The sequence below is a fragment of the Manacus candei genome, unplaced genomic scaffold (assembly GCF_025592945.1).
Source record: "Manacus candei isolate 608988 ecotype Guabito, Panama unplaced genomic scaffold, ASM2559294v1 h1tg000050l, whole genome shotgun sequence".
Classification (NCBI taxonomy): domain Eukaryota; kingdom Metazoa; phylum Chordata; class Aves; order Passeriformes; family Pipridae; genus Manacus; species Manacus candei.
The window spans coordinates 15579349-15605941 of NW_026138098.1; the positions used below are offsets into that span (position 1 = coordinate 15579349).

General features: G+C 33.4%; 1 protein-coding gene and 1 long non-coding RNA gene across 3 annotated transcripts in view; one reads left to right on the forward strand and one right to left on the reverse strand.

Moving 5' to 3' along the window:
- The window catches only part of ADGRA1 (adhesion G protein-coupled receptor A1), a 261633-nt gene that overhangs the window by 149810 nt on the left and 85230 nt on the right, over positions 1-26593 (forward strand). The gene's annotated exons all lie outside the window — the stretch shown is intronic.
- LOC127477018 (uncharacterized) lies at positions 125-20529 on the reverse strand. Its single transcript, XR_007906822.1, has 3 exons — positions 19995-20529; positions 9237-9379; positions 125-4293 (listed from the first exon to the last, which is right to left on the reverse strand). It is a non-coding gene; the product is annotated as an uncharacterized LOC127477018 (long non-coding RNA).

Genomic DNA, 26593 nt, shown 5'->3' on the forward strand with positions numbered 1-26593 from the left:
GTACCTTTAGGCAGAACACTGATTTGTAAAATGCATATTTTATGTGTTGTTAACATTGTAAAGTGGTTAATAATTTCAACATGTAAGTGGGCTTAAACTGGTGTATTGGGTGTAGTATATTTTGTTGTGCTAATGTGAATAGAAATGAGTACTTACCTTGATGTTTCTATCTCTGGTCTGGTTCTGCAAACTTTTTTATGTGCTATGTGTAAGCAACCTCTTTAAATGAATGTGGAAATATTTGTTTTAGTGAGGCACTCTCGGGGGATTTTATATTACAAAGATGTATTTTTTAGGGAAATAACCTTTACTTTCACTAAATGATATTACACTATCATCTGGACTTTATACTGAGGGGGTGTTATGTTTGACTTTTTGAGTGGTAGCTGAAGAAAATAATAAATAAGCCTCTTAATAGAATGCGCTGTTGTTATCAAATAATGAAGTGGAACAATTAAATTTTGATCTTGCAGGAAATGGAATTTTGTATTTGGCCGAGCATGTTATTAAATTTAAGTATTACAGTGTTGAATTTTTGTTATCCTTAAGCTGAATCTCATTTTAATAGGCTTATTTCTTGAAATATTTACTATGAAAAAATAATGCTTTTTCCATACTAGTTTATGGAATTTGAAAGTATTTTTATTGAAGTTATTTTCTCTTTGGTGCATTTTCATTTGTCTGGGCTATGCAGTCAGTGATATGGTAGTTTACATTCTCAGGGACTGCTGCTAAAAAGGGTCATCTTAATAATGGAAGAATAGGTTAAATTTGTTTCCTTCAATGGAGTTCATTTTTTTCTGTGGACACTGCTAACATATCTATCTATATGAAAGAGGAATTCTGAAAAGAGATTGTCTCTGAAAAGAAGCGAGTTTGCCATCCATAAGATGAAAACCAAATGTCAGGGATCTACAAGTTAAAATATTTCTGCAAGAAGCAACACTGGAACACTGCAGCATATGTGGTGGTATTATTGACATAGAAATGTACATGGGACTACCTGAATTGGAAAGCTTTCTTTATGGGCTCTACCAGTATATCTTGTACTCCAGAAACTGAGTACCAACATTTTTAGTAAATTAGCCTCTTTATACTTGGATGGTCCAGCGCTGGTGAATCTCTCCTGTTATAAAGAATCCTACCATAAGTACAAATTTCTCACCTCTTCTATTAGTATACATGTGTCAAATATGCAGAGTGAGTTCGAACATTTATTTGAAGCCTTTCTAAAATGTTGTCAGAATGTCACAATTTAATGATCTCAGTAGAATCTTTCCTTGTGTGCTTTGAACCTACCTGACTTTAAACCATGTACAAAAGGGAAATGCTACTGATCATATAAAGAAAGAAGCTAGGAGAAAGTAAGCTTGTTACCATGCAAAGCAATTTTTGAAGTATGTGATATATATTCTGACAGAAGTGACTTTATTAGGTGGATCACTAGTTATCACCTGTATATGAATTTGTAACTGTTGTAACAGCACAGTACAGGAGATTATAGATTCAGCTAAATGTTAGTTACATGGATTTATATTTTAACACTAAGGTACACTCAGGTTTAAAATGTGGTATGTGAATAAACAGACTGAATATATTCCTTTAACTTAATCCTGTAAAGCAAATTTTCATTCATTGTTGCTCTCTGAAACTTTTAGGCTAAGCACTCCTTTAATTCATTCTGAAATTAGTTACATTTCTTCACTCTTTAATGCCGTGATATATAGAATTGCAACTGATAACAGAAAATGGGATTCTTTATCATCATCATCCACTAGTAAAATTATTTCTATATTTGCTCAGTGGAGACAAACAGTAAACCTTCTTGACTGTGCTATGCAAAGTTTAGGAAAATAGAGAATTTGTGATGGAGGTCAGAATTGCTTCTTTTATTGTATGTGATCTTTGGAACTTCATCTTAGGTGCTGAGCTTATTCTTAGAATCTTCCTCTATTTAGTATACAATTAATGATGAAAAAGGAAAAAAAGCCTAATTAAAATCACTAAGTACAAATGGTAATCACAAATTTAGTTTACTTCTAATAAAATGTGAAAAATTGCTTAAGAAACTTATTAAAAGAGGATGTTTATATATTTTTGTGCTAAATAGTGTAGTCCTCTTTAAACATATCATCTGCACACTAAACATAAACAATAGGTCATGTTGTCTGTTGTTAACAAATTGCACTAATCGGTTAAAAAAGTGAATACTCATGGAACAAACTGTGGTCGGTTGATGGGAGAAAGCTGAAATAGATGAGCATAAACTATCTTGTTAGTACAATCAAAGCTTTGGTAGTTTACTCATAATGATATTTCCTGACAATGGTAGGAAATTGATACTAATTTAGTCAGTGGTTTCCGGTACATAACTTAGCCTTATCTGGTTATTATGGGATAAAAACCTCAAAAAGGTTAAGAAATATCAAAATTTAAATCAATGAGTAAAAACCAGTTTTAAAAGAATAGACTTTGAAAATTAAATAATTTAAAAAGTGCTGAAAGAGGTCCACCATTAAGGGATGTTCAGGAGACAACTGTTAAAATATATTTATATCTCCTTGTGGTTCAAATATGTAGTAGATCTTTTATAGACTAATTTGCAGTGTTTTCAGATACCCTAAAGCAAATTATTATTGCAGTTTGATACACGAATTTTTATCTTTATATCTAGTTCTAACTCTGTAACTAATTGCAAGTCTGAAGAGAATCGTTTATGACTATTGCAGACAGAAGTTGTGTCTGGTAGGATTTAGACCCAAATGCTTTCTCTTAGATCCCATTTATGCTGTTAGTAGGAGGCTTTTGCTGCCTGACTGTACTCTACTGGATAGGGGGAAAATACAGATACATATTCTGAGTTTTTGCTACAGTAGCATATATTTTGACAAAGAGGTTGTTTTCTTCTCTGGTAAAGTAGGCTTAAGGGGATCTGCCCAGTGTGGGACTCCAGACTGAGATCCCATCACAGGGGTCTGTGCTCCTGAGGCACAGTTCTGTCCCATGAACTGTCTGTGGTCTAAGGATATTGCAATAAAGATATGACAATAACACACCAACAAGGCTGTTGTAACATTTGAACTAGGCCAATGTGAGAACAGCTTATGAAATTTTAGTGCCATTCAGTATGAATCCAGTGCCCGGTTCCCATTTGATACCAGACCTGAAGCATACTTTGAACCTAATCTCTGTTCCAGCCTGATCCTGCAGAATATCTCCAATGTTCAACCTGTAACCCTTCTTCTGACTCAGTAAAATTGCTTCAACACAGAATGAACCTTTAAACTTCGTGTACTATGGTATTGAAATATGTGGTTTATAGGGAACTGTAGATTCAGTATTTGTGCTTCAACTTTAAAGAAAGTATTTTATTAGCATAATTTACAGTTTCAGCTTCATTGAGAATGCTTGTCAAATGAAAAGTCTATTCCTCTCTTTATTCTCCTGACACACATATTAATTGGAAGTGAAGATTTGAAATTTCAGTAATATATATTTCTTATGTAATCCCTGACTTCTGAAATTTGAATTCCTCACAATAGTCTCCATGCATTCCATTTAACTTTTCAATTCTATTTATTTCTTCTGTGCCCTGAGCCAGACTGACCGTTTGATTTGTCAGGTTGTATTACAGGTGATGTCCAAGTGATAAAATGTTAAAAGTTAAATTGGTACCAGAGATGCTAACCACAAAAACAAATTCTAAAGTGCTTTGACAAAATCCTGTGATTACTTGCTTATACCACATTTTAGAAATGTTCTTGTCTCAGATACATACTGGAAAATACACAGTCAATGCAAGAAAAGGTTTTGTCTTGCATAAAATAAATTTTAATTGTCAGAATGTAGATATAATGTATACATAATGGTAAATGCCTAGGGAAAATTACCAGGAGTGCTGAAAACAACCTCATGCAAAGATTTCCACCAAGTGAGAAGAGGGTAGGGTAAAGCACAGAATTAAAAACTCAAAGAGGAATTGTGAAGGGAAAAAATTATTGTTACTGATTTAATTGAGTTGCTTATCCATTTTAAGATACATTTTTCCATGTTCAGGATGCATGTGTACAGAATTTTTTCAATACGTAAAGATCAGCTATGGAAATTTAGAATTCAAATAATGTACAGAATTTGTGGACAATGTAATACAAGTTAATATATTTACTCCAACTTGCACTGAAGATGACTCATTTTGATTTTTCTGGTTCAGTCTATCATACTAAACGTTCCCCACTCCAGATCTTCTTTCATTCCATTCTACACTAAAAAATTGCACAAATGTTTTTCAGTCTCCTGTTGAGAAGATTCACATTGAAATATTCCATAACCACATACATCATATTAAGAAAATACCATCCAACATACTCAACAAATACTGTTATACTACAGTGTGTCACAGTATATCGTTAGGGTAATTTGGGGTTTTTTTTCCTACTGTGTAATAACTAGTAGGTTGATAGGCATCATAAATGTAGCATGAATTTTGTTGGCATCATCATTTTCATCATGACTGCCTCTAATTTCCTAGCCCACATTGCTTCTTAGAGAGTATTGCAGCACTTTCCTTATCAAATATGATGAACTTCCAGTATGTGTGTATCATACAGAATAGTACAAATTATAATTTTTGTTCTGATTGTGTAATTTTTACAACTGCAGAAAGTATACAAAAAAGAAAACACTACCAAGCAAACAAAAGATTAGTTTCTCAGTTTCATATGTATGGCATATTACAGCAAGACACTAGGCTCAATGCTGAAATACATAATATCAAAGCCTATTTTGTTTCAAAATATTTTTGTTTAATCTTGACATATTTGTAAAATATTTTGCAAACACGTCAAGATTAAAAATTCAGGTCAAGACATTTCGTGTAACACATCAGAATTTGCCCTGTTGCCTTTCCTTTGGGAAGAATGTTTTCCCCATTTTTCTCTGTTCTCTATTCTTTTCTTTATGTGTCTTAGTGGCCAAAGCATTTTGCTCTTCTTCTCTTGGATGATGATATTAATTTGAAAATTTTCTCTGGGAACATACAGGAAAGTTTGCTTGGCTGTAAATTTGATGAATTGATTTTACAGTAACTAATCTAGGATTGTTTCTCCTTTGTCCATGAGTAGGTTGTGGGTACTGTCACAAAGGTATATCTTATGTGATGTAGACATTTTAAAGTTTATTGTATTTTACCTTCTTCATACTTTTACATTTATTCTGCTTTTAAAAAATCTTTTAAATGTAGTCTTAACTTAGTCCTCTGCTGGTTTTTATTGTGATTTAGAATCTGTCAAGACATACAGTATCTATTTATTCAATATTCTAAATAATTACATTTGTTATAATTTTTGCATTTAAAATTATTTTTTTATATTCTTCCTTATTAGATGTAATATCTAAGAGGTATCAAAAAAGTAGGTGTTGGTATCTCTCTTATTGCAGCCACGGAACCCTTGTTTTAACATATAATTTAAAATAAGTAAAAACATCTAGCAGTATGATACATAAACTGGTATTTTCTGTGCAGGCATTAATTTACTTGCAGGTGGATTTAGATTGTACACTGAGTATTACCTATGGAAAAAGCTGAAATGTCTGTCGTTCAGTTAATTAGAGAGTTTAATTTCAAATTCAAAACCAGACAAGACAAACTGCCCCTCTCTTTCCAGAATGCTCAAATCACACATTTTTATATTGATACCTCTTACTACTACTTCTCAAACATGACTTTATATTTTTATGCCTACTACGACACCTTCAAAATTTGCAGTTTGGTATTCTATGTTCAATATACCTTCTGTTTATTTTTCTCTGCACGTGCTTCCATGGTCTTTTATAATGTGGATGGCAATCCTGCACTTACAGATCTTTCTAAAGATTGAGAAAATGAAACAGTGCCAAAATACTATTTAATGCATGTGTGACAAATGTAAATTATATTAGGTATACAGAAGGTTTTCTACAATTCTTGTATTTGTTTATCATATGCTTTAACACATAAAAATTAATGTATGTTATGTTTTTTGAAGGTAGGAAAAATTTATCACTTTTTTCTGTTTCGCAGGTGCTTAGAATGAACTTTAAAATGTGTAATTACAAGCTGCTGTCCTTTTGGTTTTTTTTATCATGTCCTTTTCCACTTCTCTTTTATCATATATAAAACTTATTCTGCAAATAATATCAGTCATATGGAAGTGTTTTCTGAATTTCATTGATGTTCCAGAAACATGTATTATGTTTAAAACTTAAAGTTGTTTAGCCATTTAGTCATACTCCTTTAATGTTAGGTATAGTTAGAACTCCAGACTTGTATGTCTGAAGGAGTGAAAAGAATTCTGAATAGCTTGAAGAGAATAAATATAAGGACAAAAAGACTGTGAGAGTTAGCAACTTGTATTTGGTATAAATTCTGTTATTTGGACTCACATTTGCTTTCTTGTGAAACAAGCTTCTGTTCCTGGACACATGAAGCATATTGATTTTACATATGCTGTCAATATATATCTGAGAGATGTGCTGTCACTCTGTAATCCACAATGGTTGGGTAAAAGACTGATTTTCAGCACCATTGCTCTTGTTACAGGAAAGTTCTCTTTGGGATTTCCTGAAGGGCATTATAGGATTAGTTTCCTTCTTATAAACTATCAGACTCCTTCATGTGCATTCTGCTGTTAAATAATAGTTTGTACACTAATTAAGATAAATCACGTAACAAAAACGCATTGACACTGTAACAATTATTAACACAGTACGTTAGTTGTGGGAACATATTTTAAGTTAATTTAATGGTACAAAGGTATTAATGAACAAGTACAATACTGAGTACAAGAGCAAGTCCCAGTTCTGCTTTGACTTCTGAGGACTTCAACCCCAGTTTTCTCACTATATAAAATAAAATACTCATCATTTTCTTGCTGCATAAATGATAAATTTTTCACATTTTTATAGAATTCTGCATAAGTTAAATATTTTTAACTACTCTTTTCTAAACTCTTCTTTCTGATGTTTATTTTATTTCCTCAGAGAAATAAAATCTAACAGAACATGCATCAACATCCAATAAATAATTACATTTTGTTTCTCAAAATCTATTCACCACATGGTTGCTTAGATAATTGATTGATACCTATTTTTGTTGTTACAGAAGGCATTTCCAATTTCTAAATTGATACTTTTAGTAACTGTAGAAGTGTTTTTAGAAGTATTTACTTTTTCTTTTTTTTTTTCTTTTCAGTGTTGGTTTCTTGGCTTTTGTTGGACCACTGATGATGACTAAGGGTTCACTAAATAGATTGCTTTGATTATTAGGAGATTATGTGGCTGGATTTTTTTTCTGAATGTGGGTTCCTCACCTGGAAACTCTTAATTGTTTCCTGACTTTCCAGCTGTATGTGATAATCAGAGGAAATGACCAAAAGCACAGAGATGAGGAGGTTCCTTTGGAGGATTCAAACCCTGCAAACAGCATAAAGGTGTTCACTGAAATGTGGAGTCTTTTTCCTTATGAAAGTGACCACGTTGGCTGGAACTCCTCTTAAGGAAAATGCAGCAGCGTATGAGGTCACATATCAAAGATTTGTGAGTGGTTTTTGGTTTTGTGGGTGTAGAGGAATTAATCTGTGTGCTTTTCTGTGTGGTAGTTAGGATGCTGTAATTGTTATATTGTAGGAGTTTTCCAGAGACTATAAATAGACAGATAGAGGTAGTCATTACTGAATATGTAGTGGAAGTCAACAATGGAATACAAGTTTTCAGTCTGGGAACTGGGTATGTTGCCTCTATGTTAAAGGCACAGGGTAGACCTAGGGGTGCAATTATGTGGAATACCCTCTTTTAAAGGGACTTATGAAGAGATGACTATACCAGTGAGTTGATTTGTGAACAGAGTAGTATGGTTCAGAACTACCTCAGTGACACAGGAAGTGAAATTTGAGTTAAAATATTACTGCCAATATTGCCTTGTTGTTTGCTGTTTATGAAGAAATTATTTCATTGGGCAGAGTGCTGTTTCTGTGGTTTCGGTGGGCTTAGCTGGGAGAAGGAATGCAACCTTGGTTTCTTTGTTACTTCCAAAAAAGTAGATACTAGTAGAAATCTCTAACATTTCTTTTTTGAGTTGAAGGATTTAGTGATTTGTCTTTATGCTGGGAACTCTTTCTGCATTACTGATTAATGTATGGTTGGCGTAATATATATCTAGGAAAGCTTGTAAATTAGTTGAATTGTAATTGAACATAATACATTCAGACCTGGAGAGTGCATATGGGATCATACCATAAGTTCCTGACTGTGAGTTATAAAAATCCCATTTTCAAAATTCCATAGTGCTACATAAGAATTAATTCATTATTATAAATTATTGTTATTGTACTCCCAAATTGTCAGTGAAGGAACTTACTGGTGTTAATTGAGTTTGCAAATCATCAGTGGTTTTAATGCCAGATTAGTTTTTAATGAAGCACTTAAGCTCTGCTTTACAGAGAAAGGAATTTTATGTAGATATTAATTGTTTGACTTCATACAGAGACTGCCATTCTAAGTGAAGTTAATTTGCTTCACAATCTCTTTTTAGTGAATGAAACTCATAGACAACTTTTCTTTGTTTCTGAGAGAACTTTGGGATGAAACACAGACATTTCCTTAATGAACTTGAGAAAACCAGGAGGGTTTAAATGACTGTTCATCCAGGCCTTGTACCACTTTCTTCTACTAGTATCAATGAATGACTAAAAATTAATTTAAAAAAATACTAATCAGAAATTGCAATTGTACTTAAAATGGCTAGAAATATTCAGTACTTCAGGAAGAAACTTGAGTCTAATGTTGTTTCAAATGCTAGTGAAAAGTGTTGAATTTAGGAATACAAAAAAAGCTGCAAGGGTCAGTCTAAAACTCAGTTTAGACCTGTTTCTTACCTCTGGTAGGAGTCTAATAGGCTAGAAGCTTTGGGAGAACAATATGTAGAGAAACACAAGTGTGGTTGTACATTTCTCCTGCATGCACCTTTGTGTGCCTTATGGATTTCCTCAGCAACAGACAGTATCCAGGCAATACATGAAGATTGTCAATACATGAAATTGGTTCCTTTTTTTGAAAAAAAATATCTGAACTTTTAAGACTTAATGTTTTAGGTCTTAGAATACCACACTTGGGTTTATTTATTCACTAAATTTTATTATATTTGTCCTTGTATATAGAAATCGCTCTTTTTCTTAATGTAACAAGAATGGAAATGTACAAACCTGAGGAGTTATGATGATTGTTGAAAAGTCTGTTAACATCCTCTCTGTATGCATGGAAATACATATTCGTTAAGTATCAAACTGCAGTCCTGGGGGTTTTCTGCCATTAATCTTTGTGCTAGAATTTTTTTTCATGCATCCTGCTAAGAAGAAAAAAAGAGGAAGAAAAAAAGTTGGCCAGTTGTTTTAGATCAAAACAGACTGGAGACTATGAGTTATGGATAGACAAGATAACACTGAATTGTGTTCTTTTCCTAAATTTAGGTTAAAGCCCCTCAGATCAAAACTCTGATGAACCAGAATTGAAAAACACAATGACTAATTTGGTATGTACAGGTCATACAGTAGATATAACAGCTGTGTAGTGTATGCTTCACTGACCAGCATATGCTGCTACTCTTAAAAGAAAAAGAGTAAGCTTAGGACTTGACACTTAAAGAAAAAGATCACTTTTCTGTGACATTATATTACAGAAAGCCTCCTGTATTTCATAAGCTCTCTTTGATCAGTACTGTGTAAAGTGTCTTAACAGATTCAAAAGTCTTACTAAATATAGTCTAGCAAAGTTGCATATAATTATCAAAGTCATTGAACTGAAGAGTTATTTACAGCTATGTTGTGTTTCTTCAGCCTTTATTGCTGCACTTCTGATGATAGCAGTCACCTACAGAAATGCCACAGAATATCAAATATACTATTTAAGTGGTACTGATCATTTAAATGTGTACATTCTTAATTGCCACATAAAATAGGATTAAATGTGTATTCCTGTTTTAATAGCTCCTGTTCACCAGAACTATGGTTTTTCAGTCTCTGTGGACTTTCAGTGTACTTGATTGATTTGGCATCTATATTTTAATCCTTTCTTTTCAGAAATTTCATGTCTGATTTAAGTGAAGTCTAACAGGAATATATGTCAGAATGTATGTAGTGTATTCAAATACATCTTACCCTTAGAGTTTGTTTTAATGATGTCAAATAAATCAAATAGCATAGTCAGGCTTCAGCATTGTTTTCTTCCACAGTGCAGTTTGCTAGAGTTTCTGTAAGGAACTTGCAAAGAGGATCAGACTCACTGGACACCTTTTGGTACAGTGCTTCTCAGTGTTTTGTTTTTTGGGAATTCAGTTAAGTGTAGAACATCACTCTAGACATAGTTGAAAACTGGCAGTGAATGTTAAAATCTACTAATAAGTGACTATCTGCAGTAAATACTCAGAAAACCTACAACTATACTATTTGGGCCTAATTACCATTGTATAATCCCAGTGAAATCACTTCACTGAAATCTGCGTTTATTTTAAGTAACAATCTGTGTATTCCTGGAAGTACCCAGTTTGTTAGCACTTACCTAAAAAGAAAAAGGTTAACATAAAGTGACTAGGACACTACTTTGTATCTTCATTTGAAAAGCGCTAAAAGGTTATCTTTTTCACTTAGCATTAGACTCAGGGATACTTTAATATAGGCCAAACTTAAATCATCAGTGAAAATAAGATAATTCAGTACATATTGAGACACTGTAAGCATGAACTGGTAACCGTTTTTTTCTAGTTGTCTGCTCATTCTTGATATATGATAATGTATTTGTTCAGCTTTATGCCAGTACCGGTTGCTTAAGTTGTAGATGTGCCCTGGCAATCCTGCTTCTTCTAAAACACTGTTACCACTAGTAAGAATAAGGTACCAAGATGATGCATGATTTTCTTTCCAATATACCTTCAGTTTTCAGGAATTTTTATACAGTCAATAAAAGCTACCATGTATTTGATGATTTCTCAGTATCCTTGAAAGTGGTACAACAGTAAAATTGGTTTACCTTGTATTTCATTCCAAATAATGGAAGTAATAATTACTAGGATCTGAGAATAAACTTTCTTTAAAATTAAATGGGTCTTCTACAACTGGAAAATGGTGGGAGAATCAAAAAAATTAAATATACCTTCTGTAGGCAAAATGTGCAGGTGTGTCATGTGAAGTTGTTATATAACCTGAAAAGTCAGGGAGGAGATGTTTATTCAGCTCAGTGAACAAGTACTGGAGTAAGGTTCAAAACTTTAGGACACTAAATTAAACATCATGAGTGCAAGAAAGGAACAAGCTACAGATTTCACATACAGCTATGGTGATGTCTTCATGTAACTGTGAAGAAGAAAAAAGTGTAGGAAAACTCTTCTAGGACTAGAACTCCTTCTCTTGTGTCATTAGCTTTGCTAGTATGTTCTTTTGTGCTGGTGTGAAAGCATACCATGCTGATTTGCAAAGAAGAAATAGTGGTACCAATTCCATTTTACTTAATAGTTCAAAGGGTTTGAAAGAGCACAAACCTATCTCCTCTATGGATTTCAATATATATATAGATTTCGTATGTATATAGATTTCAATATGTATGTATTGAAATATGTATATATTGAAATAATGCATCAAATTTGAAATAATGCCTAAAAACGTGTTAAAAAGTAGTTAGTTCTGAGCTGCTGAAGATGCTGTTTTAGAACTAATAGTTTTGAAGAATTAGTCTTAAAAAAAAGTTAATCTATGTCTGGGATTTTTTTATCCTTGCGTAAGAATTCCTTAGAACTTAAGTCAGACCTTTTAAAGACTTGACCATGAGGAATTGCTTATTCATTGAGAAAATCTTGAAGAATCAGCACAAATTAAGATAATCAGATTTGTTTTCACCTACTTCTCTTTCAGTAATTTGTCAATTTCTTCAATGATGTTTTTATTTCTCTTTCCTTTACTGTGAAGTTCTGTATGTCCCTTTTTTTAGGATTTATTTTCCATTGATTCTGTGTTCTCTAGAGGAAGGCAATACATTAGAAACTAATCAGGTAATTTTTTTCTTTTTTCCAATCATGTGCTAATGCACTGCTTATCACTTCAGCTGATATTTAGCACTTTGGGGCTATTTTTCCTTTTTCTTCTCTTGGCAAAGAAAGCTGTCAGGCACATCCTGCCCTGTGGGGCTGCTTGTGATGCTTCTGCTTAGGCTCTGCAGAAAAGGTGATTGCCATTCTGTAACAAACTGAAAAACTCACTGTAGAGTGGTGGTCTGAGTAAAGGCTGAATACACTTCTGCAGTGCAGGAATTTTCAAGAAATTGGTGGTTTATTATCAAATTAAGGCTCCCTTATGTGGAGAAGGGTCTGAATGGTGTATGTTATAAGGGCTTTTCCTAGTATTTTTGGTAATACAAACTGAAGTTTGGTAGAAGATTTATATTTTCAGCAGCTATAACAGTTATAGTTATGATTGACTGAAGTTAAAATTATTTTGAATGTGACATTTTTCAATTAAAATCTAAAAAAAAAAAGTGGGAATTTCAGACATGATAAATAATAAAACTTTTACTGAATTGTTTCAGTAAATTTTAATTTTTTGAATAGTCTTCCCCTGATGCTCTTAGCAAAATATAAATATAATACTATACAAATTAGTAGGCAGACTGTATATCATGATTGGTTTTGGTAAATTTAATAATATGTCTGCTGGAGAAAAAGAAGGCAGTTTGGCTTTTTTCTTGTATTGGATGTTTACTTAGCCCACAGTCAAAATAAAAAATATGTCATTACTAGAAAAACATTTAGGAATATGAAGACTCAACTGAGTAAAAGCTCAGGGATAGGAGCAACACCAACAAGGTAATACACAATTGCCTCTGTGTAAATCTCTGCAGAGGACTCTTTGTGTCACCTCATCAATTCCTTGAGCTCCCCAACTAAAGCAGCTGAGAACAGGTAGGTCCCTCCAAAACGCAAAGTAAGGCACCTGTCGTAACTCCAAATGTCACACCTGACCTCACATTTACTGAAGCTCAAAGTTTTGATACTTAGACACAGTGGTTTCCTATAGTCACTGCTCTTTACAACTACTCTCCAATACAGTGTGACTCATAAAAACTTATATCTGTCAGTTATCACCGTTAACTGAATATTCTCTATGAATCTTCATCCCGACGTAACTAAAATTTTAAACCTTTATGAACATTGATGGTGATGCTTTTATAAGATAAGATTTCTTACAAGTATTCCAAATTACATTTGTTGCAGCAGCGATAATGGCAGCTTATGCACCTACATGATGAAGCTATCAGCAAACAAGTTTGGCCAAGTCTTTTTGAAAAATTTATTGGCTAAACATTTCAATGTTTTTCTTTGACTTCGAAGAAGCCAGCAAAGGTTTCTCAGGTGACAGAATATGTTGCACTGTCTCTGATCTCAGTTTACAAAGGACAGGAATTAGGGAAGCATCATACTTAGTATTAATACTATTCTTTTTTTTTTTCTTAAATACAATGAAAAACTAATTCACATGGTTAGGGACAAATTCATGTCAGGAGTTCCATTACACAGGTAGCCCGCTCTAAGACATTGATAAAGGTCAGTATAACATTGAAAATGTTGCTAAAATGTTGAAGGTGTACAGGGTCATGTATTACAAAAAATGACCTGTAACTTTGAAAAATAATCAAATTATCTCTGAACACAGCAATATCTTTATTATCATTCTACTCAGAAACGCATGCATGCCTTCAAAATTGTACAGGCACTGCAATAATGCATGTAAAATAGAGAAAGGTGATTTTGTCAACTGAATTGAAAACAGATTGATACAGAGATAAAAATTGCTAGAACACAAGGGACATATCTTGCCTCAAGAGGATGGGTCCATTTTTACCCCTGATAAATCTGTGGTAAGCTTGGAGTAATGGAGGTGCAACTTAGTTTTTTTGACAAGTAACACACATCATTATGAAAAAGGGAGGAGGTAAAACTTTTAGACTTCACAGATATAGTAAATTCTTCAGTTTGCATTGAAATCTTTGCTGCAAAATTGGGAAAGCAGTCAAAATATTGCGCCTGTGTTATGTACACCATTAACCAAGCAGCCTTCAATTAATCTATTTAGTATTCACCTGTTTGCTTTTGCATCATTGATGTTTTTGTTGTGAAAGCACTAATTATTTTCCTTCAAATTAAAGAAATTCAATGAATGATCATTAGACAGACTCCTTGGAGACCATCTCTATAACAGCTAGATAGATAATTAGAAAACAACTAGATTAGATAATTGGAAAAAAGTGATACACAGTACACATTGAGCCAGAAGTTCTTTATATTGTAGATTTGCCATAGAATCTTTTTATTCAGCAAAGTTTTTCTGTTATTTAAACATGTGCAATACGAACCCTGTCAAAATAGCTCAGCAATTGCTCCATTAACTTCTATAAATACCTAAATTAAAATAACTGCTACCACTGCTGTAAGTTAAGAGAAGCTGGATATTTCATTATATTTCAGTTTTTAACAATAACATGTTTCAGTCCTAAATATACAAATTAATCAAACTAAATGTGCTATTGTAATAAAATAGAAAATAGAAATAAAAGAGAAAATGAAAGATGTGCACATTCACAGTGCAGTCACTGTGCACAGTTTGGTAGAAAATAATCATTAGGGCTCTCCAGTCACTAATAAGAACTGAACAACAGAACACAAAGATTCACATATTATACAGCTATTGAAAGATACCTGGTCAGTCATTCCTCTGGTCCTGTCTCCCACAGTCATATTTAAACAATAGAATAGTGCTTTTTTATTATTAGTTTACAATTTAATAATCCTTCTGTAGCGTCTTTGATCTCTGATTATTTGCAACATTTCAATCTAGTTATGGTAAACTATATTAATCAGCACTTGCATATTTTTCCACTTTCACAAAGGTTAGTTCATGTCAGGCTTGTAACTTCCATTTGTTAGATAGTCATGAAAGTCAGCCAAAGAGAGACATTAAAACTTTTGTTTTCCTGATTACTGGCAAAGTGGTAATATGTGGGGGGAAATGACTCTCATTACCAGCATTATAAACCACAAGTCTTTTTTTTTTTTTTTTAAAGGACTGATTAAGGGAGGTGTGCCCATCTTTGCATTGTTGATGTTAGCATGAAGAGCAGGCAGTTAATGTAGGGGCTTTCTGCTTTTCTTACTTCTATAGGTTGTAGAAAATAGAGGTCTGCTGTGTCATTATTCTTGTTAGAAGTATTCAGAGCTTTTCTTCTTTTTCTGAAATGTTCACTAGACCAAATTTAGATGAGAAGGCTGAAATAAATAATTATTTACTTGGTGTGGCTGATGTATTCTGTGTTGACCTAATCAGAATCAAAGAGATTTAGTATGACTAAGGCCAAGTGATGGATAAAATCATATTATAAAGTACAATATAACCTCTCTTAAAGCCTCAATATCACTAACTCTTAGGAGGGAAATAAACCAGCTCTTTAGATACCTACAGTTATATAAGAAGTGAGATATGTATCACTGCTGTTTGTCTCTAGAAATATCTGCCTTTCCATACGAAGAATCAGTGGACTGAGGTATGAGCAGGTCTGTTACTGTGAAATCATATACATCTGTACATGGCTTAGGGCTGCATGATGTCAGATGGCTGTTTTCAAGCCTACTTATAGAAAATCAGTCTACAATAACAGAAAATAGGAGTTGAAACTTTAAAATATGCTTGCAGTAGTTAGCCGATAAATGATGCATCAGAAGCGTTAGTTTTGAAAAGGGTGAGTAGTTGATATGCAAATAAAATTGAAGTCTGTTCACAGTAAAAAGCATTAGTATTTATCTTAAGTTTTATATAAATAATTTCTTTACTAGTCATAGTGGGCATAGGTTTGATGTGAAATATTTACATAATACCAATAAAAGTATGCCCTACCTACTTTCACATGGTGCACAGGTAGCAACTTACAGAGCAGGATGTTTTGCTGCTGCTCTTTCTTCCCCATATATAGGTTAGTTCCATGGCTTTTCAAAGGCTTCAAATAAACTTAATGCTTCAGCATTTGCCGTAACGTATAAAAATTTTTTGAGAAAGATACTGGGATAAGAGGAGAAGGAACCTACAATTACTTATCTGTCTGAATATGTAAAAAATTTCAACTTTGGTCTTAAAATTCATTGAGGGAAGAAAAAATTAGACCCTTTTATCAAAACCTACTTCATGAGAAGATCTGCAAGCACCATGAGCGATTTATAAATTTTGGGGACCATTTTTTCTACAATACTTCAAGTTTTTTTTCTCAGAATCTTAGGGCAGCATATATTTACTTGTCAGGCAGGGGCAGGAAGAAGAAAAATCAGTGTCATTTAGTTTCCTTGTAAGAGAGAAAGACTTGTAGATATTACTGGAGACAATGAGGGATGTAAGGCATGAAAACTGAATAAAGTGTCTAAATAGTCTTATGAAACAGGGGAAAGCAGTGAAAAAAATATCATTTGTGGAATAATTTGAACTTTTTTATAGGATATATATATGTATGTATCTACAAGTGTATGTGAGAAAGAAGTACTTGGTGAAAAGTCTATTACTACAAATTTAAGTCTTGATGTCTGTTCTTAGGAAATAACTCATTTCAGTGATCTGAATTTGGGCATAGAGATACCCAATATGAACCTTTTGGAAAGTGTGGAAAAATCTCTTGGGAAAACAGTCTTCATGAACACTCTGTTTTTTTAGTTTTTTTGCTAGAGAAAATATCTTCTCAAGTTTTATGTCAGAAATCAGACCCTTCAAAACACTTCAGAATATCTTTAGTTTCTGACTCTTGACTGTTGTTTCCCAATTTATCTGTCTATAGTGAATTCCCTGAAGGCTGAGACCATCTGGTCCTTCAGTTTATTTAACTGTTTCTCAGTTTTTGTGAGCTTTGAATTAAAACTGTCAGGCTCAAGGTTTATAACCATAATGATTTCTCAGACATCATTAATTTTAATGTTTCCAGGATCTGTTCCATTTTTTGCTCTTACACTTATCTCCCACAGGAGTAAGAGCTTCCTTTCTTGTAAGATGTGCTTTAAAAGTGGATTAAAATTAAATGATGTAAGTAGGGGGAATCACAGACTTGCAATCCAAATCTTTATTGGAGTTATTTCAAGTTTTCATACATGAAATAGATGTTTATGGATTTGCTTGCTTTCATATAACCTTCCATTACATATAGAAATAGTTCTATTTTGCCAGTGGGCAAATCTCCTCTAATGTGGGTGGTAATTATATATAGTAAGTGAATGTGTAATAGAGCATTAATTATTAACACATTCTATAAGTGTTAACCAGATAGTCTCAAAATACCTCTGTGAGGCTAATAAGTATTATTTATCCTTGGGTTTTTTTAATTGACAAGATGTACAGACACTGATTTATAAATGCTGATGTTATCTTTCACCTCTCTTCTACAGGAATTGAATATTTACTATACATTCATTTAAATGCACGTATCTATTGCTCTGCTGAGAGAAATAGTTAACATTTAGTATCCCAGTGAACGAATGAAATCTTACATGGTTTTATGGATCTTTTATGATACATTTCAGTCTTCTTATTGATTTTTAAAAAATATCTTAATAGTTCACTAGAAGTAATACTTTGGGTATCATGATCACTGCATAAAACCAGAAGCTTAATATTTATATAGACAAGAAAGATGAAAATATATATGTATTGACTCTGACTTTTTTGTGGTTATTTTGAATACCCAGAGCAAGAACTTATGTAGTATAATAGGTAAATCACAGAAATATCTAGGGATTGCTGGTGTGCTTTCATTCTTGTTTTAAATTACAGGAACCTTAAATATTATCCTCTTAAAAAGAGGTATTGTAGCACAAGATAAATTAATTTTAAAAAAGGCTACCATATAATATAAATCTTGAGTCACATCACCTACTCTTCAAGTCCATATTTTCCCATTGCTACCACCACAGTTCCTTTGCTTTCCATTGCTGTGACCTGTATTACATTTTTATTTACAGAATGAACAAGATTCCAAGTGAACAAGGGTTTACCAGACCTTAATAAGGGATCCTTCTGTAAGGATCTTTATACTTTTTACATGATAGACTTGCAGTTCTTCTTTGTGGTGTCTCTCCCATCTTTTAAGAATCGTGTAATGCTTTTGTTAAAACTTAGAAGTTCATCTATAGTAGGACAAGAATATTTTATTTTTTCAAATGGTTATCTGCTGAAATATCAATTCAATGGATTTCACAGTTCAGTATTAATGATTTTAGAAGTTTTTTGCCTGGAGGAGGGCTGCAGACTCACAATTGTAAATACGTTATTTTGTATATAAAGGAGGAGAGGGGGTTTTTTACTTGTTTTAGGATAGTATTTTTTTTCTTTCACTCAGAAGTTGAGATACTATTATAATTTTAGCAGCCCATATTATGTACCAGTTATTATGTACCAGTTGGTGCTATCATATTAACTAATCTGACTGCTTAGGAAATCAAGGATGTGCTCTAATTCTTTAGTTAAGATAAAGTTGCCCTGCTCATTCACAGAACAGAGAGAACTGATAAAGTAGAGCCACGAAACACACATCATCTTGACTAATCCAAGGACAATTCATCTTTTATTACAAAGGTGTAGTTGGTTGTTCAGAATCATGCTCCATTGCTAGATACCATCACAGAGATGAGTTTTGTGAGTTGGTGTCGCCAGGATAATCATGACCCATGTATGACTCTTAATGGAAATTCCATCTGTAAAGACTAAAACTTCCATCTCTGTGTTTACACTGAAAATTAAATTGAGGTTTATTCTGAGTTTGTTTCCTAATTCAAACTGTTTCCATTTCAATTTCAAAAAGCTTTAACCGTAACGTACAATAAAGTGTAGTCCAACTTTAAAACTCTGGGCAGGTGTATAAGTCAGAGATTAGTGTTGTGGTCCAGCTCACCTTTATTATGTATTTCAAGCAGAGCTGAGACTGCATGTAATTACCTGAGTAAGTTGGCTTAGCTCATTCCTGTGCTTTGAAACAAAGAATGAGTACAGGAATTTTCCTAATCCTCCCCTGAAAGGAAGAAAAAGTGTTCTTGGCTTTTCCAAATTACAGAGTCTATATCCTTTTGGATGGTGTAACCAAAAACCAGGAGGATGGAGGAGGACTGCATGACAATGTGCATGGGAGAAGTTATGACCAGCCACCCTCCAATGGGGTAATTGTTCAAGTGTCCCTTTAGTTCGGAATTTTCCTTATTTTTCTAATTTGGATGTTTACCCTTGGACAAAACCTGTGTCTCAGGTTTACTAGTATTCTTCTGCCACTTCACACATTGTCAAATGATTGATTGTTCAGGTACTAAAATAAAAATCTCAGTAGGGTTTTAAATTAAGGATTAGAACAGAGCTGTAAATTAACAGGAATGTGATTATCTACAGCTATGCAAAGATAGTGAAAATTAACACTGATTGCTAAGAATGACTGGATAGATACTTCTCTGTTTACAGTTATTAACCAGATGCTGCTTGGAGGATATTTCTCTGGTTTTCTATTTGCAGGTGATAAATTATGTCTAGAATGTAAAATCAGCTTTACCTTTTCCAGTATTAGGATATATTTAGGTCAATGCCACTGAAGGATATTTTACCACAAGAGGAGCAAATTCACCTATGTCTATCAGAAAAAGGCACTCAAATGCAAATCTACAGATCTTAGACTACTGGACTGTTTATATAACAAAATGCATTATAGCAAAGAAGATTGACAGAGTTAACTTGATTCTTCTATGTTGAGCCTTATTAAACATTCTGTCTCAATATTACAGACTTAATTAGCTGGAATCATAGTGACATCACCTTCAGTGGGGGGAAATAATTGATGTGAGCTGAAGCAAGTCTAATAGGCTTAACCTTCAGTCAGATATTGGAATGGTTAAGAACTTAAATGCATACTATATTTACCTGAAGGTTCAGGCTGATCGAGTCTTCAGAAGAAAGAGCTGCAAAAGTCAATGCTGATAAAGTCAAATGCAGGCATACACACACTAGAAAGGTAGCTAGAAGTTGAACTTCCTCCTGGACTTTGAACACCTGTGTAAAAATCCTGCTGACTGGACCATGTGTTCCTCTCTCTGGGAAAGGAAATTGTAATCAAAGCAGTAACAGGTTGTCAGTAAAAACAAGCAAAAAAGTGAAAGAGAGATTCATGTTTAATGTCATAGTCTAAATATACCAGCATTAATTATCTTCACAGAATTAAATCTACCTGCTAGTTCCTTTGCAATTTTTGCCTTTGGTTTTTATATCCACATTTCTCTGCGGAATTACTTAACAGATACCATGTTTATATCTACATCATTCCACAAATACAGTCCAGAGAACTGTAAGGATGCCTGTCAACTAACATACCTGAGTGTCCCAGCCATGGTCTGGACATTTTTTTCTTCACTGGACAGTGCAGACAGTGAAAACAGAAGAACTCCTTCACAACAGAATATCCTCCTCCTGTTGCCCTGAATGTCTTGAGAACCACAACCTGTGCCTGTGCTGTGGGGGGAGATAAGTCTTCTAAGTGTCCTGTTCTCATTTCTTCATGTAGGTTATAGCCCAAGAATTTCCAAGGCCTCTGTAAAGATACAGTGTTTAGACTGCATAAATATCATCCTTTATGAAGTGATGCTGAACCTAGGACACATCAGTAAAGAATTAAGTACATACAGACTAAAGACTAATCAATTTGTTATGCAGTCTTTGGCAGTGGCTAAAAGCAATGACTTGGAAGGGGAGTCTGAACAGGGCTAGCCTGGAGAGGAAGTGTCCCAGAACATTCCTCCAGCCTCCACCAGTTTGCAGCTCTGGGTTTTCTTGCGCAGTCTTGGCTACAGAAATAGCTTATAATGAGTTGTTAATTAGGGGCTTTCTTCTTAGAGAAAAAGGCAGAATTGTAACTTACAATAAACAAAATTTTTAAACCTCAGGTGAAGCATGAATTTGATCTGTGACTGTCAGGGATACCACTGTACTTTTTTTGTACTAATAACAACTTAACTAGAAAATACAGTAGAAGACTGGACTTCTATGAAAGTCAGATGATAAATGAGTTTTAGTATATGACAGCTGAGAATCTTTCTCTGAATAGAAAATTAGGAGATTTCTAAAAGTCTTACTGTTACTAATGAAAATTACAGCACTTTCACTATTGCATAATCCATATTCTGCCAAAATAGTGTACTTAAGATCTGATATTCAGCATCTTTTGTAATCTGATGCACTTGACTGAAAGGCCTGATATGCACTGCGCTGCCTGTAAATGACAGAACTATGTCAAAGGAGCTGCCTCTCATAGGTACTTGGCTTTCCTTATTTTAGGAATTAAAGAAAGCTTATAGTGATCCTGTGCGAGAAATGAATTTAATACTTCATATCAGTAAAAGATTAATTATTAAGTTATAAATAATTGTGTAATTCTTGTAGGCTCCTAGAAATGACTACTTAACATGAGCAGCTAAAAATAATCTTTCAAATTCTATAAAATTGCTGCACTGGCTCTGAAGTCACTATGCTTACTCTCTAATACCATGTAAAGTAAAGATTCAGTGATACAGTGTTTTCTGAGTTCTGAAGAAATTATTTTGCTTTTGCATAACTCTCCCTGAGAATTTTGACTGAAGACCTTTTAAAATGTGTGTGTGTGTGTGTATATATACACACACATACATAATACATATAAGACAGATATATACACACTTAAGTATCTGTATCTGTAACTATGATCTCAGCAAAAGAATAAAAATTTATGCTTAGTCTTGACTGTTGCTGAATATCTTCCTAAATAGCTTCATGGTTTAAGGAATCTGTTTCAAGTCAGAATTATTGCTTACTCTGCTGATATTTTGTTATGATTTGTTGGCAGCTGAGGTCTTACTCTTTTGGACAATATGACTGATTTTATTTGGGTAACATGTTAGAGATACTTTAAGAAGCGCACTACACCTCTCCTTCAGTAGATCAGGAAACGGAAAACATAGGCTAACTTATTTATATTACTAGTAGTTATTTTCAGAAATTAATGCTATGTAGAAGCAAGTGTACAATCCTGAATGATCCTTCAGGTTCAAGTAACAGTGATTTTTCAGCCATTCTGGTTCCTGGCGTATTAGTACAGTTTCACTGTCGATGTAGACCAACTTAGAAACTTTACTTCCATTGGTAGTTGTACAGTATCTATTAATTAGTTTTTCTTAGTACTTTTTTAATAGATTTCTTAAAATTAGTCCACAGATTCTCAGGGATCTACAGTCCATATGCTGAAATCTGTTGACTAAATAGTGTTGACATAATTCATCAGTTAGCCAGGTGATGAAACTTAGGTTATTGGCTTTTTGCCTGTGAAGAAGGCTCAGAGGGAAGAGGCAAAATTAACTCTCTTCATATTTTATTTCACTTGGACTAGCAGCACTGACACATCTGTTTGTTGGTGTTTCTTTATTACCATATCATCTTTTATAAGCTTTTTAAAAGGTGCTTTTATAAAAGTGCTTTTAGTTCTTTAGCTTGCCTTTTATAAAACTGACATGTTTTGTATCAAATAGATGGTTGCTGCAACATTTTGTAAAACACAATTGCTTTTCTATAAAAATGGACTAAGTTCTTCTTTGTACCCTTTGACAAATTCATTTTACAAGCAACTACAAAATACTACATTTCACTCTAATAGGCCATAAGTTGTGTATATGGAGTTAGAATCCCCTGACAGTGGTCTTTTGTATCCAGGAAGAGTAAGTATCCCAGTAAAAAATATATAAACTTCTTACCCAGAGATTGTTACTAGAAATTATGCTTCATGTAGCAGTAGATCCTTAATCTTCTCTGATGGTCATCTTCTGAATCTTCTAAATTGTATTTAAAAGGAAAAAAAAACCCACAATTGCTTCATTCTATATCATTAATTATTTAATGAAAAGTACTTAAGCTATTTGAGTAAAATGTGGATTTTGATACTGAAAGACTGTAATTATTCACAGTGTTGTCTTCCACTCTGTAATAATGACAAATCCTAAACCTCAAGTGTCCCATATAGAGAAGACTGCTAACAAAAGACATCCATTTGTTGTAAATAAAAATTCCCCTGATAATGTTGGTGTTTATCTCATTTGCTTGAGAAGATAGCAGAATCATTTCTCAGTCAAAGGGAAAAATAAAAGTATTGACGTCTGTGTTGATTTTCTGTGCAGACAGGTATTTCCTTTGTTTTCTTTTGCTGTGACAGATAAATTTTAATTTCCATCTATTTCATTCTAAAGAGAAATGCCAAGAATTAATGACTTTAAATTATTCTGAAGTCTTAATGTTATATTTTATTTTCATATAATTTATTTAAAATTTCTTCTTTTATGAACGAATGCAAAACAGGCTTCAATATTGCTGTAGAATGAATACAGATTACCTTAAAGCCTTATGCAGTAAATAGAAATACTGTATTTAGAAATACTTAATAGTATTTCAGGCAAACTTCCCATGTTTTCTCATAGCGTGAACCAACAAGATACATTTTAATGAGCAAATTGGGGATGTGAACTGTTTCTATCTTCTCTCACTTAGTGTGAAATTATTCCCTTCCATCTGAGGCCACTGAACTAGTCAGAATGTTTTTTATCTGCATGGCATGGGAAGGAGGGAACATTTATACAGAACAAAGAGAAATGCTTCTGGATGTTATACAAAAAGAGAGCAATCTGCTTTTTTTTCTCTGTCTGAATGCACCCTTCTTCAGAAAGTTTTGTTGGAAAGGTTGAAAAGTTCAGATTCCCCTAACATAATATTAGTATTTATGCAACATCTTCGTTCCATTCAGTCTTTCCCACAGAATGAAATACTGCTTATTGGTTTTTTCTTGTGTTGCTAAATCCACTTCTTCTTATCTGTTCCAAGAACTCTCATTTGGAGAGACTTTCATTTAGTATATTGCATCTTCATTTTGCTGCCCTGCAAGGGAAAATGTTCTTCATGTAAGCCTCAGAATATTTGCATGGTCTTTAGGGCAAGTGCAGGGAGAGGAGAGAAGGCTGATGAACTCTGAGAAATTTCAGCATGTTTATATATAGACTAAAGTTAATACATATAATCTTTTCTAACTCTGTTGCTTTGAAAGCTTTTTGACATCTGTTGGCACTGCTGGTGAATTTCCAGCTATGAGATCCATATGGTATGATGGGAACATCGTTTGAGTTGAAGATTTGCTAAAGTGCACCCCAACTGCCAAATTCTGTTGATGTTGCCAGAGTGTCTTCTCAAATTATCATTTGCTTACTTGTTATCTCAAGTTAAGAAACTTATTTCTGTATTCTGTTGCCTTTTTTGGTAATATGTGAATTTTAATCTGTCCAATGGAAGTGTTCTTAATCACACAGACTTGTTTGTTAACTGACACAGAGGCACTATGTTTTATCAGGGTCTGGGTCATTTTTCACAGAGATCTGTACCTTCAGGAGAATTTTGTGCTGCTCCTCTGTACAAATTATTAAATATAGATATACAAGCACAGTTTTCATTTAAATCCATAAATAAAAGTTGAATAAAATTAGCACCAAAACTAAATATCATGTCACAAGGACCTAGAGAAAAAATATGGAGGTTTTCAGATGAAAAGACATTTGTTCTGTAATCCCAAACCAGTAAGGCAAGGAGATGCCTTCAGAGAACTCATGACTCCTGTCTGAAATGTAATCAAATCCACCTTTCTAATCAAACAGATGAGCAACACTTTGTACAGGTTAAGAACTAAAAATGTAGCCAGTGCACAGGTAATACTATAAAGATATTTTCAAGAATCAACAAAGATGCTTTTTAGAAGTGTCACATGTTAAAAAGTGCTGCTTCCTTGAATTAAAAAAAAAAAAATCCTCAATGAGAGGAGAGTATGATGCTCCTAGCTCAGAGTCTTTATGGCATTAGCACTACTACATTCTTGTTTTAAGAAGCCCTCAGTTTCCAAAAGCTAGTTCCTTCTCCCTCTGTGACTGTCGAGCTGTCTGTCAACCATGACACTTGTTGGCTTTGAAAGTGGAAAGCTCTTCTAGAAAAGGTATTTCTTTTTTTTTTGCTGAAGCAGAATCTTAAAAAAATTGGACAACATCAAACAACTACAGAGAAAGAAGAAGAAAGCAGTATGTGACTTCAGAGCTATCGCTTCTACAGAATTCCCTCTTTTTAGCAACTTCAGGTATATGTAGACTATTCTGAAAAATTTATTTATTTTCATAAGAGCTGTTGATAATCACAGCCTCCCATAACTAATGATTAACTTATTTCTTCTGATAGTTGAAAAGGTTTTCCTTATATCAGAACTGTACCTTCTTTTTGCAAATAAGTCAGCTTTCCCTTTGTATCATGAAAGTGATTGATCACATGCAATATGAAACTTTATTATCATATTACTTTTCAGCCTTCTGTTTTTTGAGATTTAACAAATCAAATCACATCAAGTGGCATTTTATCTGATCATTTGTCTTCTTGAAGTGGGATGCCCACAATGAACTCTAGCTGAGGCCTCGAAAACTACAAAATGAAATAACAACATTTTGCATCTTCATACAGCATTTTGTTTACTTGATATCACCTATTTCAGAACAGTATGTGCATTTTTTGACAAAGTTAGATGACTTACAGTTTTCTGTTTCTCTTGAGTTAACCAGGTATCTCACCTTTGTGTTTATGGATATTTTCTTTTAAAAAATCTAATGCTGTGTATTTCTTTTCATGAAATTTCTTGCTTGCTGTTCCAGAATGTATCAAGATAATTTTACATATTTTTAGAATAATCTATTCTTAAATTATTTAGAAAATTGATGTCTTTTATGCAATATCTTAATAATTCATAACAATGTATAGTGATGACTGACCCAAAGAGGCCTTCTGGAATCCAAGCAGAAATGTTCTCTGCTGTAATCATGTGTCAAAACCTTTTTTATACATTTCTTATTTTGAGCCCATGTGACCTCATCTTTAGCACTTTCACCAAAACTCTATTTCCTTTATGTGCTTAGGTTAAGGTACATTGCAAATATTTCCTCATTCTTATCCACTAGTCAAATTACTCTGACCCAAAAAGAATTAAATTAGGTTTGTTTAATATGATTTGTTCTTGACAAATCTGTGTTGCCTGTTTATTATCATCTTATCCCCAGGTGCTTGGAAATTGATTTTTAAATAATTTGTTTTAGTAAATTTTCAGATATCCCAGTTCAGAGAGATATAAAAAGGAGGGAGAAAATTCTAAATATTGGTTTTGCTGCCTTAATTGTGAGACCTCCCCCTCTTCCACATGTTTTCAGGTCCAACAGCAAAAATCTTATTTCAGTTGATGACAGCTGTCTTAGATTGCTAAGTCCTGCTGAAAGGGAAATATAAATATGGTTTTACTCTTTCCTTTTTCCTTTTTTCTTGTCTGCTCTGATCTCAATTTTATTAAAATTATTCAAAGTTCTTAGTCACAATTAGTTACTTTATAAAGACAAAATTAAAAATGCCCAAACTGTTTCAGACTTCTCTGTTAAAGTGAT